The 17,884-nt window shown below is 47.8% G+C and overlaps 12 non-coding genes across 12 annotated transcripts; all 12 read right to left on the bottom strand.

Annotated features, from left to right (window-relative positions):
• Positions 1–1,336: 1,336 nt before the first annotated feature.
• On the bottom strand, positions 1,337–1,455 carry TRNAL-CAA (transfer RNA leucine (anticodon CAA)). Its single transcript has 2 exons — positions 1,418–1,455; positions 1,337–1,382 (listed from the first exon to the last, which is right to left on the bottom strand). It is a non-coding gene; the product is annotated as a tRNA-Leu (tRNA).
• Positions 1,456–4,622: 3,167 nt separating this feature from the next.
• Positions 4,623–4,741, bottom strand: TRNAL-UAA (transfer RNA leucine (anticodon UAA)). The gene is made up of 2 exons: positions 4,704–4,741; positions 4,623–4,668 (listed from the first exon to the last, which is right to left on the bottom strand). It is a non-coding gene; the product is annotated as a tRNA-Leu (tRNA).
• Positions 4,742–5,901: 1,160 nt separating this feature from the next.
• TRNAL-CAA (transfer RNA leucine (anticodon CAA)) lies at positions 5,902–6,020 on the bottom strand. The gene is made up of 2 exons: positions 5,983–6,020; positions 5,902–5,947 (listed from the first exon to the last, which is right to left on the bottom strand). It is a non-coding gene; the product is annotated as a tRNA-Leu (tRNA).
• Positions 6,021–6,634: 614 nt separating this feature from the next.
• TRNAL-CAA (transfer RNA leucine (anticodon CAA)) lies at positions 6,635–6,753 on the bottom strand. The gene is made up of 2 exons: positions 6,716–6,753; positions 6,635–6,680 (listed from the first exon to the last, which is right to left on the bottom strand). It is a non-coding gene; the product is annotated as a tRNA-Leu (tRNA).
• Positions 6,754–7,908: 1,155 nt separating this feature from the next.
• TRNAL-CAA (transfer RNA leucine (anticodon CAA)) lies at positions 7,909–8,027 on the bottom strand. Its single transcript has 2 exons — positions 7,990–8,027; positions 7,909–7,954 (listed from the first exon to the last, which is right to left on the bottom strand). It is a non-coding gene; the product is annotated as a tRNA-Leu (tRNA).
• A 795-nt stretch (positions 8,028–8,822) lies between these two features.
• TRNAL-CAA (transfer RNA leucine (anticodon CAA)) lies at positions 8,823–8,941 on the bottom strand. The gene is made up of 2 exons: positions 8,904–8,941; positions 8,823–8,868 (listed from the first exon to the last, which is right to left on the bottom strand). It is a non-coding gene; the product is annotated as a tRNA-Leu (tRNA).
• Positions 8,942–10,101: 1,160 nt separating this feature from the next.
• Positions 10,102–10,220, bottom strand: TRNAL-CAA (transfer RNA leucine (anticodon CAA)). The gene is made up of 2 exons: positions 10,183–10,220; positions 10,102–10,147 (listed from the first exon to the last, which is right to left on the bottom strand). It is a non-coding gene; the product is annotated as a tRNA-Leu (tRNA).
• Positions 10,221–11,198: 978 nt separating this feature from the next.
• TRNAL-CAA (transfer RNA leucine (anticodon CAA)) lies at positions 11,199–11,317 on the bottom strand. Its single transcript has 2 exons — positions 11,280–11,317; positions 11,199–11,244 (listed from the first exon to the last, which is right to left on the bottom strand). It is a non-coding gene; the product is annotated as a tRNA-Leu (tRNA).
• Positions 11,318–12,297: 980 nt separating this feature from the next.
• TRNAL-CAA (transfer RNA leucine (anticodon CAA)) lies at positions 12,298–12,416 on the bottom strand. The gene is made up of 2 exons: positions 12,379–12,416; positions 12,298–12,343 (listed from the first exon to the last, which is right to left on the bottom strand). It is a non-coding gene; the product is annotated as a tRNA-Leu (tRNA).
• Positions 12,417–13,211: 795 nt separating this feature from the next.
• On the bottom strand, positions 13,212–13,330 carry TRNAL-CAA (transfer RNA leucine (anticodon CAA)). Its single transcript has 2 exons — positions 13,293–13,330; positions 13,212–13,257 (listed from the first exon to the last, which is right to left on the bottom strand). It is a non-coding gene; the product is annotated as a tRNA-Leu (tRNA).
• A 1,159-nt stretch (positions 13,331–14,489) lies between these two features.
• Positions 14,490–14,608, bottom strand: TRNAL-CAA (transfer RNA leucine (anticodon CAA)). Its single transcript has 2 exons — positions 14,571–14,608; positions 14,490–14,535 (listed from the first exon to the last, which is right to left on the bottom strand). It is a non-coding gene; the product is annotated as a tRNA-Leu (tRNA).
• Positions 14,609–15,586: 978 nt separating this feature from the next.
• TRNAL-CAA (transfer RNA leucine (anticodon CAA)) lies at positions 15,587–15,705 on the bottom strand. Its single transcript has 2 exons — positions 15,668–15,705; positions 15,587–15,632 (listed from the first exon to the last, which is right to left on the bottom strand). It is a non-coding gene; the product is annotated as a tRNA-Leu (tRNA).
• Positions 15,706–17,884: the final 2,179 nt, after the last annotated feature.

Below are 17,884 nucleotides of genomic sequence, written 5' to 3' on the forward strand. Positions count from 1 at the left end.
TCCCGCACATACGACCGCGTGCGACGTCGATTTTTCTGGCCTGGATTGTACCGCAGCGTACGTCGATATGTCGCCACTTGCGACCTCTGCCAGCGCCGGAAAAGACCTTCTTTGCTGCCAGCTGGATATCTTCACCCAATTGAAGTCCCCTCTGAACCATTTCATCGCGTGGGACTCGACCTTCTTGGCCCTTTTCCGACGACGACACTAGGAAATAAATGGATTGCCGTCGCCACAGATTATGCGACCCGTTACGCGATAACAAAGGCCATGCCAACCAGTTGCGCCACTGACGTCGCGGATTTTCTTCTTCATGACGTCATCTTACACCATGGTGCACCCCGACAGCTGCTTACGGACCGCGGCCGCTCTTTCCTGTCCAAAGTTGTCGATGACCTCCTTCGATCGTGTGCTACAGCCCATAAGCTATCTACCGCCTACCACCCACAAACTAATGGCCTAACTGAACGTCTCAACCGCACGCTCACAGAGATGCTTTCGATGTACGTCTCCGATGATCATCGAGACTGGGATACAACGTTGGCCTATGTGACCTTCGCATATAACTCCTCTCGACATGACACTGCGGGATTCTCGCCTTTTTATCTTTTATATGGTCGCGACCCCATATTGCCATTTGAAACCACCTTGCCTCTCGTGCCATCTCCTTCCGAGTACGCGCGCGAAGCCATTGATCGGGCTCACATGGCTCGTCAAGTTGCCCAGTCTCGCCTCACCAGGTCACAGGATATGCAAAAAGCCCGCTACGACCACCGGCATCGAAATATAACGTTTGCCCCAGGTGACCACGTGCTCCTCTGGTCACCGTGTCGCCGTGTAGGTCTCTCCGAAAAACTTTTGTCCCGATACGCCGGACCCTACCTAGTCTTACGTCAAGTTAGCGACGTAACCTACGAGATAGCGCCATTGCACTCCAATACGTCACCAAGTTCGTCACTAGTTGACATTGTCCATGTTTCGCGCTTGAAACCCTACTTCTGTCGCACTTCTCCGGACTCTCGCCGAGACGGCGCTCCAACGCCCGGGGGTCCTGCTACGGAGAGGAAGAAAAGGAAGAGGTGCGACTGACAGGCGCGCGACTGGGCCAATCAGCCATTGTGTCTCTTGCCTGTAGTTTTTACTCTGCAAATACATCTCGCTCAGAAGCAACCAACCTCGTAACAATATGTGGACCAGAAGCCTCGTTCAACCCGTATCACTGCGCAAGGTTTACCTTGTGTCTGGCGCCTTAGACCACTCGGCCATTCTGATACGATATGTCAGCCTCAGCAAAAGAAGACGCTGACTCTGTGCTGGTAGTAAAGTAAAAAAAGTTTGTCAGAAGTGGGATTCGAACCCACGCCCACATACGTGGACCAGAAGCCTCGTTCAACTCGTATCACTGGGCAAGGTTTCCCTTGAATCTGGCGCCTTAGACCACGCGGCCATTCTGATACAATATGTCAGCCCCAGTAAAAGAAGACGCTGACTTTGTGCTGGTAGTAAAGTAAAAAAAATCGACAGAAGTGGGATTCGAACCCACGCACACATACGTGGACAAGAAGCCTCGTTCAACTCGTATCACTGGGCAAGGTTTTCCTTGCGTCTGGCGCCTTAGACCAATCGGCAATTCTGATACGAGATATCAGCCCCAGCAAAAGAAGACACTGACTTCGTGCTAGTAGTAAAGTAAAAAAAAGTTTGTCAGAACAGGGATTCGAACCCACGCTCACATACGTGGACCAGAAGCCTCGTTCAACCCCTATCACTGGGCAAGGTTTCCCTTGAGTCTGGCGCCTTAGACCACTCGGCCATTCTGATACATATCAGCCCCAGCAAAAGGAGACACTGACTTTGTGCTGGTAGTAAAGTAAAAAAAAGCTTCTCAGAAGTGGGATTTGAACCCACGCCCACATAGGTAGACCGGAAGGCTCGTTTAACCCGTATCACCGGACAATGTTTCCCTTAAGTCTGATGCCTTAGACAACTCGGCCGTTCTGACACGATATATAAGCTTCAGCAGAAGACACTGACTTCGTTCTGGTAGTAAAGTAAAAAAAGTTTGTCAGAAGTGGGATTCGCACCCACGCACACATACGTTGACCAGAAGCCTCGTTCAACTCGTATGACTGGACATGGTTTCCCTTGAGTCTAGCGCCTTCGACCGCTCGGCCATTCTGACACAGTATTTCAGCCCAGCAAAAGGAGACACTGACTTTGGGCTGGTAGTAAATAAAAAAAAGAGTTTGTCAGAAGTGGGATTCGAACCCACGCCCACATACGTGGACCAGAAGCCTAATTCAACCCGTACCACTGGGCAAGGTTTCCCTAAGGTCTGGCGCCTTCGACCACTCGGCCATTCTGACACGATACTTTGGTCCTAACCAAAGGAGACACTGGCTTTGTTCTTGCACTAAAATAAAAAAAGTTTGTCAGAAGTAGGATTCAAACCCATGCCCACATACGTGGACCAGAAGCCTCGTTCAACCCGTATCAGTGCGCAAGGTTTCCCTTGAGTCTGGCGCCTTAGACCTCTCGGCCATTCTGACACGATATGTCAGCCTCAGCAAAAGAAGACGCTTACTCTGTTCTGGTAGTAAAGTAAAAAAATTGACAGAAGTGAGATTCGAACCCACGCACACATACGTGGACCAGAAGCCTCGTTCAACTCGCATCACCGGGCAATGTTTCCCTTAAGTCTGGTGCCTTAGACAACTCGGCCGTTCTGACACGACTTACAAGCTCCAGCAAAAGAAGACACTGACTTTGTTCTGGTAGTAAAGTAAAAAAAGTTTGTCTTAAAAGGGATTCGCACCCACGCACACATACGTTGACCTGAAGCCTCGTTCAACTCGTATGACTGGGCACGGTTTCCATTGAGTCTAGCGCCTTCCACCACTCGGCCATTCTGACACAATATTTTAGCCCAGCAAAAGGAGACACTCACTTTGTTCTTGTAGTAAAATAAAAAAAAGTTTGTCAGAAGTAGGATTCAAACCCACGCCCTCATACGTGGACCAGAAGCCTTATTTAACCCGTATCACTGTGCAAGGTGTACCTTGAGTCTGGCGCCTTAGACCACTCGGTCATTCTGACACAATATTTCAGCCCAGCAAAAGGAGACACTGGCTTTGTTCTGGTAGTAAAGTAAAAAAAAAGTTGTGAGAATAGGATTCGAACCCACGCCCACATACGTGGACCAGAAGCCTCGTTCAACCCGTATCACTGGGCAAGGTTTCCTTTGAGTCTGGAGGCTCAGACCACTCGGCCATTCTGACACGATATTTCAGCCCCAGCAAAAAGAGACACTGACTTTGTGCTGGTAGTAAAGTAAAAAAAAGAGCTTCTCAGAAGTGTGATTTGAACCCACGCCCACATACGTTGACCAGAAGCCTCGTTCAACCCGTATCACTGGGCAAGGTTTCCATTGAGTCTAGTGCCTTCGACCACTCGGCCATTCTGACACAATATTTCAGCCCAGCGAAAGGAGACACTGACTTTCTTCTTGTAGTAAAATAAAAAAAGTTTGTCAAAAGTGGGATTCGAACCCACGCCCTCATATTTGGACCAGAAGCCTCGTTCAACCCGTATCACTGCGCAAGGTTTACCTTGTGTCTGGCGCCTTAGACCACTCGGCCATTCTGATACGATATGTCAGCCTCAGCAAAAGAAGACGCTGACTCTGTGCTGGTAGTAAAGTAAAAAAAAGCTTCTCAGAAGTGGGATTTGAACCCACGCCCACATAGGTAGACCAGAAGCCTCGTTCAACTCGTATCACTGGGCAAGGTTTCCCTTATGTCTGGCGCCTTGGACAACTCGGCCATTCTGACACAATATTTCAGCCAAGCAAAAGGAGACACTGACTTTCTTCTGGTAGAAAAGTAAAAAAAAATTGTCAGAAGTGGGATTCGAATCCACGCACACGTACGTGGACCAGAAGCCACGTTCAACCCGTATCACTGCGCAAGGTTTACCTTGTGTCTGGCGCCTTAGACCACGCGGCCATTCTGATACAATATGTCAGCCCCAGTAAAAGAAGACGCTGACTCTGTGCTGGTAGTAAAGTAAAAAAATTGACAGAAGTGGGATTCGAACCCACGCACACATAAGTGGACCAGAAGCCTCGTTCAACTCGTATCACTGGGCAAGGTTTCCCTTGCGTCTGGCGCCTTAGACCACTCGGCCATTCTGACACGATATATCAGCCCCAGCAAAAGGAGACACTGACTTTTTCTGGTAGTAAAGTAGAAAAAAGTTTGTGAGAATAGGGTTCGAACCCACGCCCACATACGTGGACCAGAAGCCTCGTTCAACCCGTATCACTGGGCAAGGTTTCCCTTGAGTCTGGAGCCTTAGACCACTCGGCCATTCTGACACGATATTTCAGCCCCAGCAAAAGGAGACACTGACTTTGTGCTGGTAGTAAAGTAAAAAAAAATTGACGGAAGTGAGATTCGAACCCACGCACACATACGTGGACCAGAAGCCTCGTTCAACTCGCATCACCGCGCAAGGTTTCCCTTCAGTCTGGCGCCTTAGACCACTCGGCCATTCTGATACGATATATCAGCCCCAGCAAAAGGAGACACTGACTTTGTGCTTGCAGTAAAGAAAAAAAAGTTTGTCAGAAGTGGGATTGGAACCCACGCCCACATACGTGGACCAGAAGCCTCGTTACAATCGTATCACTGGGCAAGGTTTCCCTTAAGTCTGGCGCCTTCGACCACTCGGCCATTCTGACACAATATTTCAGCCCAGCAAAAGGAGACACTGACTTTGTTCTGGTAGTAAAGTAAAAAAAAGTTTGTCAGAATAGGATTCGAACCCACGCCCACATACGTCGACCACAAACCTCGTTCAACTCGCATCACCGAGCAAGGTTTCCCTTCCGTCTGGCGCCTTAGACCACTCGGCCATTCTGACACGATATTTGAGCCCCAGCAAAAGGAGACACTGACTTTGTGCTGGTAGTAAAGTAAAAAAAAGCTTCTCAGAAGTGGGATTTGAACCCACGCCCACATAGGTAGACCAGAAGCCTCGTTCAACTCGTATCACTGGGCAAGGTTTCCCTCAAGTCTGGCGCCCTAGACAACTCGGCCATTCTGACACGATATTTCAGCCAAGCAAAAGGAGACACTGACTTTCTTCTGGTAGTAAAGTAAAAAAAAATTGTCAGAAGTGGGATTCGAACCCACGCACACATACGTGGACCAGAAGCCTCGTTCAACTCGTATCACTGGGCAAGGTTTCCCTTGAATCTGGCGCCTTAGACCACGCGGCCATTCTGATACAAAATGCCAGCCCCAGTAAAAGAAGACGCTGACTCTGTGCTGGTAGTAAAGTAAAAAAATTGACAGAAGTGGGATTCGAACCCACGCACACATACGTGGACCAGAAGCCTCGTTCAACTCGTATCACTGGGCAAGGTTTCCTTTGCGTCTGGCGCCTTAGACCACTCGGCCATTCTGACACGACATATCAGCCCCAGCAAAAAGAAGAACATGACTTTGTGCTGGTAGTAAAGTAAAAAAAGTTTGTCAGAAGTGGGATTCGAACCCACGCCCACATACGTGAACCAGAAGCCTCGTTTAACCCGTATCACTGGGAAATGTTTCCCTTAAGTCTGGCGCCTTAGACCACGCGGCCATTCTGATACAAAATTTAAGCCCCAGTAAAAGAAGACGCTGACTTTGCGCTGGTAGTAAAGTAAAAAAAATTGACAGAAGTGGGATTCGAACCCACGCACACATACGTGGACCAGAAGCCTCGTTCAACTCGTATCACTGGGCAAGGTTTTCCTTGCGTCTGGCGCCTTAGACCACTCGGCCACTCTGATACGAGGTATCAGCCCCAGGAAAAGAAGACACTGACTTCGTGCTGGTAGTAAAGTAAAAAAAAGTTTGTCAGAAGAGGGATTCGAACCCACGCTCACATACGTGGACCAGAAACCTCGTTCAACCCCTATCACTGGGCAAGGTTTCCCTTGAGTCTGGCGCCTTAGACCACTCGGCCATTCTGACACGATATATCAGCCCCAGCAAAAGAAGACACTGACTTCGTGCTGGTAGTAAAGTAAAAAAAGTTTGTCAGAAGTGGGATTCAAACCCACGCCGTCATACGTGGACCAGAAGCCTCATTCAACTCGTATCACTGGGCAAGGTTTCCCTTGCGTCTGGCGCCTTAGACCACTCGGCCATTCTGACACGATATATCAGCCCCAGCAAAAGAAGACACTGACTTCGTGCTGGTAGTAAAGTAAAAAAAGTTTGTCAGAAGTGGGATTCGAACCCACGCCCACATACGTGAACCAGAAGCCTCGTTTAACCCATATCACCGGGAAATGTTTCCCTTAAGTCTGGCGCCTTAGACCACGCGGCCATTCTGATACAATATGTCAGCCCCAGCAAAAAGAGACACTGACTTTGTGCTGGTAGTAAAGTAAAAAAAAAACTTCTCAGAAGTGGGATTTGAACCCACGCCCACATACGTAGACCAGAAGCCTCGTTCAACCCGTATCACTGGGCAAGGTTTCCATTGAGTCTAGCGCCTTCGACCACTCGGCCATTCTGACACAATATTTAAGCCCAGCAAAAGGAGACACTGACTTTCTTCTTGTAGTAAAATAAAAAAAGTTTGTCAAAAGTGGGATTCGAACCCACGCCCTCATATGTGGACCAGAAGCCTCGTTCAACACGTATCACTGCGCAAGGTTTACCTTGTGTCTGGCGCCTTAGACCACTCGGCCATTCTGACACGATATATCAGCCCCAGCAAAAGAAGACACTGACTTCGTGCTGGTAGTAAAGTAAAAAAAGTTTGTCAGAAGTGGGATTCGAACCCACGCCCACATACGTGAACCAGAAGCCTCGTTTAACCCATATCACCGGGAAATGTTTCCCTTAAGTCTGGCGCCTTAGACCACGCGGCCATTCTGATACAATATGTCAGCCCCAGCAAAAAGAGACGCTGACTTTGCGCTGGTAGTAAAGTAAAAAAATTGACAGAAGTGGGATTCGAACCCACGCACACATACGTGGACCAGAAGCCTCGTTCAACTCGTATCACTGGGCAAGGTTTTCCTTGCGTCTGGCGCCTTAGACCACGCGGCCATTCTGATACAATATGTCAGCCCCAGCAAAAGGAGACACTGACTTTGTGCTGGTAGTTAAGTAAAAAAATTGACGGAAGTGAGATTCGAACCCACGCACACATACGTGGACCAGAAGCCTCGTTTAACTCGCATCACCGCGCAAGGTTTCCCTTCAGTCTGGCGCCTTAGACCTCTCGGCCATTCTGATACGATATATCAGCCCCAGCAAAAGGAGACACTGACTTTGTTCTTGTAGTAAAATAAAAAAAGTTTGTCAGAAGTAGGATTCAAACCCACGCCGTCATACGTGGACCAGAAGCCTCATTCAACCTGTCTCACTGCGCAAGGTTTACCTTGAGTCTGGCGCCTTAGACCACTCGGTCATTCTGACACAATATTTCAGCCCAGCAAAAGGAGACGCTGGCTTTGTTCTGGTAGTAAAGAAAAAAAAAGTTGTGAGAATAGGATTCGAACCCACGCCCACATACGTGGACCAGAAGCCTCGTTCAACCCGTATCACTGGGCAAGGTTTCCATTGAGTCTAGCGCCTTCGACCACTCGGCCATTCTGACACAATATTTCAGCCCAGCAAAAGGAGACACTGACTTTCTTCTTGTAGTAAAATAAAAAAAGTTTGTCAAAAGTGGGATTCGAACCCACGCCCTCATATGTGGACCAGAAGCCTCGTTCAACACGTATCACTGCGCAAGGTTTACCTTGTGTCTGGCGCCTTAGACCACTCGGCCATTCTGATACGATATGTCAGCCTCAGCAAAAGAAGACGCTGACTCTGTGCTGGTAGTAAAGTAAAAAAAGTTTGTCAGAAGTGGGATTCGAACCCACGCCCACATACGTGGACCAGAAGCCTCGTTCAACTCGTATCACTGGGCAAGGTTTCCCTTGAATCTGGCGCCTTAGACCACGCGGCCATTCTGATACAATATGTCAGCCCCAGTAAAAGAAGACGCTGACTCTGTGCTGGTAGTAAAGTAAAAAAAATTGACAGAAGTGGGATTCGAACCCACGCACACATACGTGGACCAGAAGCCTCGTTCAACTCGTATCACTGGGCAAGGTTTCCCTTGCGTCTGGCGCCTTAGACCACTCGGCCATTCTGACACGATATATCAGCCCCAGCAAAAGAAGACACTGACTTCGTGCTGGTAGTAAAGTAAAAAAAGTTTGTCAGAAGTGGGATTCGAACCCACGCCCACATACGTGAACCAGAAGCCTCGTTTAACCCATATCACCGGGAAATGTTTCCCTTAAGTCTGGCGCCTTAGACCACGCGGCCATTCTGATACAATATGTCAGCCCCAGTAAAAGAAGACGCTGACTTTGTGCTGGTAGTAAAGTAAAAAAAAATTGACAGAAGTGGGATTCGAACCCACGCACACATACGTGGACCAGAAGCCTCGTTCAACTCGTATCACTGGGCAAGGTTTTTCTTGCGTCTGGCGCCTTAGACCAATCGGCAATTCTGATACGAGATATCAGCCCCAGCAAAAGAAGACACTGACTTCGTGCTGGTAGTAAAGTAAAAAAAATTGACAGAAGTGGGATTCGAACCCACGCACACATACGTGGACCAGAAACCTCGTTCAACTCGTATCACTGGGCAAGGTTTTCCTTGCGTCTGGCGCCTTAGACCACTCGGCCATTCTGATACGAGATATCAGCTCCAGGAAAAGAAGACACTGACTTCGTGCTGGTAGTAAAGTAAAAAAAAGTTTGTCAGAAGAGGGATTCGAACCCACGCTCACATACGTGGACCAGAAACCTCGTTCAACCCCTATCACTGGGCAAGGTTTCCCTTGAGTCTGGCGCCTTAGACCACTCGGCCATTCTGACACGATATATCAACCCCAGCAAAAGAAGACACTGACTTCGTGCTGGTAGTAAAGTAAAAAAAGTTTGTCACAAGTGGGACTCGAACCCACGCCCACATACGTGAACCAGAAGCCTCGTTTAACCCGTATCACCGGGAAATGTTTCCCTTAAGTCTGGTGCCTTAGACAACTCGGCCGTTCTGACACGATTTATAAGCTCCAGCAAAAAAAGACACTGACTTTGTTCTGGTAGTAAAGTAAAAAAAATTGTCAGAAGTGGGATTCGAACACACGCCCACATACGTGGACCGGAAGCCTCGTTCGACTCGTATCACTGGGAAAGGTTTCCCTTGAGTCTGGCGCCTTAGACCACGCGGCCATTCTGATACAATATGTCAGCCCCAGCAAAAGGAGACACTGACTTTGTGCTGGTAGTAAAGTAAAAAAATTGACGGAAGTGAGATTCGAACCCACGCACACATACGTGGACCAGAAGCCTCGTTTAACTCGCATCACCGCGCAAGGTTTCCCTTCAGTCTGGCGCCTTAGACCACTCGGCCATTCTGATACGATATATCAGCCCCAGCAAAAGGAGACACTGACTTTGTTCTTGTAGTAAAATAAAAAAAGTTTGTCAGAAGTAGGATTCAAACCCACGCCGTCATACGCGGACCAGAAGCCTCATTCAACCTGTCTCACTGCGCAAGGTTTACCTTGAGTCTGGCGCCTTAGACCACTCGGTCATTCTGACACAATATTTCAGCCCAGCAAAAGGAGACACTGGCTTTGTTCTGGTAGTAAAGAAAAAAAAAAGTTGTGAGAATAGGATTCGAACCCACGCCCACATACGTGGACCAGAAGCCTCGTTCAACCCGTATCACTGGGCAAGGTTTCCCTTGAGTCTGGAGCCTTAGACCACTCGGCCATTCTGACACGATATTTCAGCCCCAGCAAAAAGAGGCACTGACTTTGTGCTGGTAGTAAAGTAAAAAAAAGAGCTTCTCAGAAGTGGGATTTGAACCCTCGCCCACATACGTAGACCAGATGCCTCGTTCTACCCGTATCACTGGGCAAGGTTTCCATTGAGTCTAGCGCCTTCGACCACTCGGCCATTCTGACACAATATTTCAGCCCCACAAAAGGAGACACTGACTTTCTTCTTGTAGTAAAATAAAAAAAGTTTGTCAAAAGTGGGATTCGAACCCACGCCCTCATATGTGGACCAGAAGCCTCGTTCAACTCGTATCACTGGGCAAGGTTTCCCTTGCGTCTGGCGCCTTAGACCACTCGGCCATTCTGACACGATATATCAGCCCCAGCAAAAGAAGACACTGACTTCGTGCTGGTAGTAAAGTAAAAAAAGTTTGTCAGAAGTGGTATTCGAACCCACGCCCACATACGTGAACCAGCAGCCTCGTTTAACCCGTATCACCGGGAAATGTTTCCCTTAAGTCTGGCGCCTTAGACCACGCGGCCATTCTGATACAATATGTCAGCCCCAGTAAAAGAAGACGCTGACTTTGTGCTGGTAGTAAAGTAAAAAAAAATTGACAGAAGTGGGATTCGAACCCACGCACACATACGTGGACCAGAAGCCTCGTTCAACTCGTATCACTGGGCAAGGTTTTCCTTGCGTCTGGCGCCTTAGACCAATCGGCAATTCTGATACGAGATATCAGCCCCAGCGAAAGAAGACACTGACTTCGTGCTGGTAGTAAAGTAAAAAAAAGTTTGTCAGAAGAGGGATTCGAACCCACGCTCACATACGTGGACCAGAAGCCTCGTTCAACCCCTATCACTGGGCAAGGTTTCCCTTGAGTCTGGCGCCTTAGACCACTCGGCCATTCTGATACATATCAGCCCCAGCAAAAGGAGACACTGACTTTGTGCTGGTAGTAAAGTAAAAAAAAAAGCTTCTCAGATGTGGGATTTGAACCCACGCCCACATAGGTAGACCAGAAGGCTCGTTTAACCTGTATCACCGGACAATGTTTCCCTTAAGTCTGATGCCTTAGACAACTCGGCCGTTCTGACACGATATATAAGCTTCAGCAGAAGACACTGACTTCGTTCTTGTAGTAAAGTAAAAAAAGTTTGTCAGAAGTGGGATTCGCACCCACGCACACATACGTTAACCAGAAGCCTCGTTCAACTCGTATGACTGGACATGGTTTCCCTTGAGTCTAGCGCCTTCGACCGCTCGGCCATTCTGACACAATATTTCAGCCCAGCAAAAGGAGACACTGACTTTGGGCTGGTAGTAAATAAAAAAAAGAGTTTGTCAGAAGTGGGATTCAAACCCACGCCCTCATACGTGGACCAGAAGCCTCATTCAACCCGTATCACTGCGCAAGGTGTACCTTGAGTCTGGCGCCTTAGACCACTCGGTCATTCTGACACAATATTTCAGCCCAGCAAAAGGAGACACTGGCTTTGTTCTGGTAGTAAAGTAAAAAAAAGTTGTGAGAATAGGATTCGAACCCACGCCCACATACGTGGACCAGAAGCCTCGTTCAACCCGTATCACTGGGCAAGGTTTCCTTTGAGTCTGGAGCCTTAGACCACTCGGCCATTCTGACACGATATTTCAGCCCCAGCAAAAAGAGACACTGACTTTGTGCTGATAGTAAAGTAAAAAAAAGAGCTTCTCAGAAGTGTGATTGGAACCCACGCCCACATACGTAGACCAGAAGCCTCGTTCAACCCGTATCACTGGGCAAGGTTTCCATTGAGTCTAGCGCCTTCGACCACTCGGCCATTCTGACACAATATTTCAGCCCAGCGAAAGGAGACACTGACTTTCTTCTTGTAGTAAAATAAAAAATGTTTATCAAAAGTGGGATTCGAACCCACGCCCTCATATTTGGACCAGAAGCCTCGTTCAACCCGTATCTCTGCGCAAGGTTTACCTTGTGTCTGGCGCCTTAGACCACTCGGCCATTCTGACTCGATATTTCAGCCCCAGCAAAAAGAGACACTGACTTTGTGCTGGTAGTAAAGTAAAAAAAAAACTTCTCAGAAGTGGGATTTGAACCCACGCCCACATACGTAGACCAGAAGCCTCGTTCAACCCGTATCACTGGGCAAGGTTTCCATTGAGTCTAGCGCCTTCGACCACTCGGCCATTCTGACACAATATTTCAGCCCAGCAAAAGGAGACACTGACTTTCTTCTTGTAGTAAAATAAAAAAAGTTTGTCAAAAGTGGGATTCGAACCCACGCCCTCATATGTGGACCAGAAGCCTCGTTCAACACGTATCACTGCGCAAGGTTTACCTTGTGTCTGGCGCCTTAGACCACTCGGCCATTCTGATACGATATGTCAGCCTCAGCAAAAGAAGACGCTGACTCTGTGCTGGTAGTAAAGTAAAAAAAGTTTGTCAGAAGTGGGATTCGAACCCACGCCCACATACGTGGACCAGAAGCCTCGTTCAACTCGTATCACTGGGCAAGGTTTCCCTTGAATCTGGCGCCTTAGACCACGCGGCCATTCTGATACAATATGTCAGCCCCAGTAAAAGAAGACGCTGACTCTGTGCTGGTAGTAAAGTAAAAAAAATTGACAGAAGTGGGATTCGAACCCACGCACACATACGTGGACCAGAAGCCTCGTTCAACTCGTATCACTGGGCAAGGTTTCCCTTGCGTCTGGCGCCTTAGACCACTCGGCCATTCTGACACGATATATCAGCCCCAGCAAAAGAAGACACTGACTTCGTGCTGGTAGTAAAGTAAAAAAAGTTTGTCAGAAGTGGGATTCGAACCCACGCCCACATACGTGAACCAGAAGCCTCGTTTAACCCATATCACCGGGAAATGTTTCCCTTAAGTCTGGCGCCTTAGACCACGCGGCCATTCTGATACAATATGTCAGCCCCAGTAAAAGAAGACGCTGACTTTGTGCTGGTAGTAAAGTAAAAAAAAATTGACAGAAGTGGGATTCGAACCCACGCACACATACGTGGACCAGAAGCCTCGTTCAACTCGTATCACTGGGCAAGGTTTTTCTTGCGTCTGGCGCCTTAGACCAATCGGCAATTCTGATACGAGATATCAGCCCCAGCAAAAGAAGACACTGACTTCGTGCTGGTAGTAAAGTAAAAAAAATTGACAGAAGTGGGATTCGAACCCACGCACACATACGTGGACCAGAAACCTCGTTCAACTCGTATCACTGGGCAAGGTTTTCCTTGCGTCTGGCGCCTTAGACCACTCGGCCATTCTGATACGAGATATCAGCTCCAGGAAAAGAAGACACTGACTTCGTGCTGGTAGTAAAGTAAAAAAAAGTTTGTCAGAAGAGGGATTCGAACCCACGCTCACATACGTGGACCAGAAACCTCGTTCAACCCCTATCACTGGGCAAGGTTTCCCTTGAGTCTGGCGCCTTAGACCACTCGGCCATTCTGACACGATATATCAACCCCAGCAAAAGAAGACACTGACTTCGTGCTGGTAGTAAAGTAAAAAAAGTTTGTCACAAGTGGGACTCGAACCCACGCCCACATACGTGAACCAGAAGCCTCGTTTAACCCGTATCACCGGGAAATGTTTCCCTTAAGTCTGGTGCCTTAGACAACTCGGCCGTTCTGACACGATTTATAAGCTCCAGCAAAAAAAGACACTGACTTTGTTCTGGTAGTAAAGTAAAAAAAATTGTCAGAAGTGGGATTCGAACCCACGCCCACATACGTGGACCGGAAGCCTCGTTCGACTCGTATCACTGGGAAAGGTTTCCCTTGAGTCTGGCGCCTTAGACCACGCGGCCATTCTGATACAATATGTCAGCCCCAGCAAAAGGAGACACTGACTTTGTGCTGGTAGTAAAGTAAAAAAATTGACGGAAGTGAGATTCGAACCCACGCACACATACGTGGACCAGAAGCCTCGTTTAACTCGCATCACCGCGCAAGGTTTCCCTTCAGTCTGGCGCCTTAGACCACTCGGCCATTCTGATACGATATATCAGCCCCAGCAAAAGGAGACACTGACTTTGTTCTTGTAGTAAAATAAAAAAAGTTTGTCAGAAGTAGGATTCAAACCCACGCCGTCATACGCGGACCAGAAGCCTCATTCAACCTGTCTCACTGCGCAAGGTTTACCTTGAGTCTGGCGCCTTAGACCACTCGGTCATTCTGACACAATATTTCAGCCCAGCAAAAGGAGACACTGGCTTTGTTCTGGTAGTAAAGAAAAAAAAAGTTGTGAGAATAGGATTCGAACCCACGCCCACATACGTGGACCAGAAGCCTCGTTCAACCCGTATCACTGGGCAAGGTTTCCCTTGAGTCTGGAGCCTTAGACCACTCGGCCATTCTGACACGATATTTCAGCCCCAGCAAAAAGAGGCACTGACTTTGTGCTGGTAGTAAAGTAAAAAAAAGAGCTTCTCAGAAGTGGGATTTGAACCCTCGCCCACATACGTAGACCAGATGCCTCGTTCTACCCGTATCACTGGGCAAGGTTTCCATTGAGTCTAGCGCCTTCGACCACTCGGCCATTCTGACACAATATTTCAGCCCCACAAAAGGAGACACTGACTTTCTTCTTGTAGTAAAATAAAAAAAGTTTGTCAAAAGTGGGATTCGAACCCACGCCCTCATATGTGGACCAGAAGCCTCGTTCAACTCGTATCACTGGGCAAGGTTTCCCTTGCGTCTGGCGCCTTAGACCACTCGGCCATTCTGACACGATATATCAGCCCCAGCAAAAGAAGACACTGACTTCGTGCTGGTAGTAAAGTAAAAAAAGTTTGTCAGAAGTGGTATTCGAACCCACGCCCACATACGTGAACCAGCAGCCTCGTTTAACCCGTATCACCGGGAAATGTTTCCCTTAAGTCTGGCGCCTTAGACCACGCGGCCATTCTGATACAATATGTCAGCCCCAGTAAAAGAAGACGCTGACTTTGTGCTGGTAGTAAAGTAAAAAAAAATTGACAGAAGTGGGATTCGAACCCACGCACACATACGTGGACCAGACGCCTCGTTCAACTCGTATCACTGGGCAAGGTTTTCCTTGCGTCTGGCGCCTTAGACCAATCGGCAATTCTGATACGAGATATCAGCCCCAGCAAAAGAAGACACTGACTTCGTGCTGGTAGTAAAGTAAAAAAAAGTTTGTCAGAAGAGGGATTCGAACCCACGCTCACATACGTGGACCAGAAGCCTCGTTCAACCCCTATCACTGGGCAAGGTTTCCCTTGAGTCTGGCGCCTTAGACCACTCGGCCATTCTGATACATATCAGCCCCAGCAAAAGGAGACACTGACTTTGTGCTGGTAGTAAAGTAAAAAAAAAAGCTTCTCAGATGTGGGATTTGAACCCACGCCCACATAGGTAGACCAGAAGGCTCGTTTAACCTGTATCACCGGACAATGTTTCCCTTAAGTCTGATGCCTTAGACAACTCGGCCGTTCTGACACGATATATAAGCTTCAGCAGAAGACACTGACTTCGTTCTTGTAGTAAAGTAAAAAAAGTTTGTCAGAAGTGGGATTCGCACCCACGCACACATACGTTAACCAGAAGCCTCGTTCAACTCGTATGACTGGACATGGTTTCCCTTGAGTCTAGCGCCTTCGACCGCTCGGCCATTCTGACACAATATTTCAGCCCAGCAAAAGGAGACACTGACTTTGGGCTGGTAGTAAATAAAAAAAAGAGTTTGTCAGAAGTGGGATTCAAACCCACGCCCTCATACGTGGACCAGAAGCCTCATTCAACCCGTATCACTGCGCAAGGTGTACCTTGAGTCTGGCGCCTTAGACCACTCGGTCATTCTGACACAATATTTCAGCCCAGCAAAAGGAGACACTGGCTTTGTTCTGGTAGTAAAGTAAAAAAAAGTTGTGAGAATAGGATTCGAACCCACGCCCACATACGTGGACCAGAAGCCTCGTTCAACCCGTATCACTGGGCAAGGTTTCCTTTGAGTCTGGAGCCTTAGACCACTCGGCCATTCTGACACGATATTTCAGCCCCAGCAAAAAGAGACACTGACTTTGTGCTGATAGTAAAGTAAAAAAAAGAGCTTCTCAGAAGTGTGATTGGAACCCACGCCCACATACGTAGACCAGAAGCCTCGTTCAACCCGTATCACTGGGCAAGGTTTCCATTGAGTCTAGCGCCTTCGACCACTCGGCCATTCTGACACAATATTTCAGCCCAGCGAAAGGAGACACTGACTTTCTTCTTGTAGTAAAATAAAAAATGTTTATCAAAAGTGGGATTCGAACCCACGCCCTCATATTTGGACCAGAAGCCTCGTTCAACCCGTATCTCTGCGCAAGGTTTACCTTGTGTCTGGCGCCTTAGACCACTCGGCCATTCTGATACGATATGTCAGCCTCAGCAAAAGAAGACGCTGACTCTGTGCTGGTAGTAAAGTAAAAAAAAGCTTCTCAGAAGTGGGATTTGAACCCATGCCCACATAGGTAGACCAGAAGCCTCGTTCAACTCGTATCACTGGGCAAGGTTTCCCTTATGTCTGGCGCCTTGGACAACTCGGCCATTCTGACACAATATTTCAGCCAAGCAAAAGGAGACACTGAGTTTCTTCTGGTAGTAAAGTAAAAAAAAATTGTCAGAAGTGGGATTCGAACCCACGCACACGTACGTGGACCAGAAGCCTCGTTCAACCCGTATCACTGCGCAAGGTTTACCTTGTGTCTGGCGCCTTAGACCACTCGGCCATTCTGATACTTTTTTTTTTTTTTTTTTTTTTTTTTTTTATTTATTGCCTGGCATGGACATTGTACAGGGCAATCATTGCACACACATATATTACAAAAAAAAAAAAAAAAAAAAAAAAAAAAAAGAACAAGCATTGCCATCAGTCCCATCTGTACTGATGTTGTCCTCTTAAAAATACTTAAGGTTTGCCAGGGGTTCAAACCTTGACAACCATTCTGGCTCGATATCCCCTATTTTGCTACACTCAATGAATGCAGACATGCTTTGCCTGAAATAAATTACTGCTGGCTTTGCGTCCGGGTCGAAATGGTATCCGGCCATTCGTGCACGCCATATACAGTGGAGACCGGTCAACATCACTACATCAAATGGGACCCCATCATCATTTGTTACTGCGAGGTACCTTATTCCGTGTGGGTCTAGTGGAAAATCCTTCTTTATTGTCCTCTGTAATATGTCCCAAAAATGTACCCCTTCCCAACAATGCAAAAAAACATGGTCTATTGTTTCTGGTTTCTTACATAGCAAGCAGTGTGACCCCCATGGTGTAAAAAAACCCCGTTCCTCTGTGAAAGTCTTTACTGATAGTGTTCCTGTGTGTAACTTGAAGAAAAAAGTTTTCACCCCTGTAGGTACCTGCATGTTTCTCACCCGCTTCAGTACATTTTGTCCCGGTCTTCCACTGTATATGGCCCTGTACAATGGTACTGGCAAAACCATAGCACATACATCTTTGTACAATTCTTTTCTTCTAACACTTGCTAGATAATCTATCGAAAAGCGTACAGATAAAAAACGTACACTGTCTACCACTTCCTTGAGATACCCACGCAACGTCACGGGCCGGCTATCCGTAGTAACAACAAGATCTGGTAAGGCACTGCCTAACCTGAGCTGGCATACCGTACGCAAAAACGGATCCCTGACGTCACGGAAAAACAAAAATCTATTTACTACTTGTCTCACAAATAGGTGCGCCAAACCAAGACCTCCGTCCTTCACGCGCCTGAACAAGTTGGTCCGTCTGCACCTTTCCCATTTCGAGCCCCATATAAAAACTGCGAACACTCTGTGCAGCCTTTGCACGTTGATCCTTGAACAATGTAACACCTGCATCACATACCACAGTTTAGCGATAAAAAACATGTTGCACACAGTAGCCCTAGCAAAAACAGACAGGTTCATGCCTTTCCACCTGTCTGCTTTTTCCTTCGTCTCTTTTGTTTGCCGCGACCAATACTCCTCGCTGCTGTTATAACATTCCAGGGGAA

This window comes from Rhipicephalus microplus, chromosome 2 (genome assembly GCF_043290135.1).
Source record: "Rhipicephalus microplus isolate Deutch F79 chromosome 2, USDA_Rmic, whole genome shotgun sequence".
NCBI classification, from domain to species: Eukaryota; Metazoa; Arthropoda; class Arachnida; order Ixodida; family Ixodidae; genus Rhipicephalus; species Rhipicephalus microplus.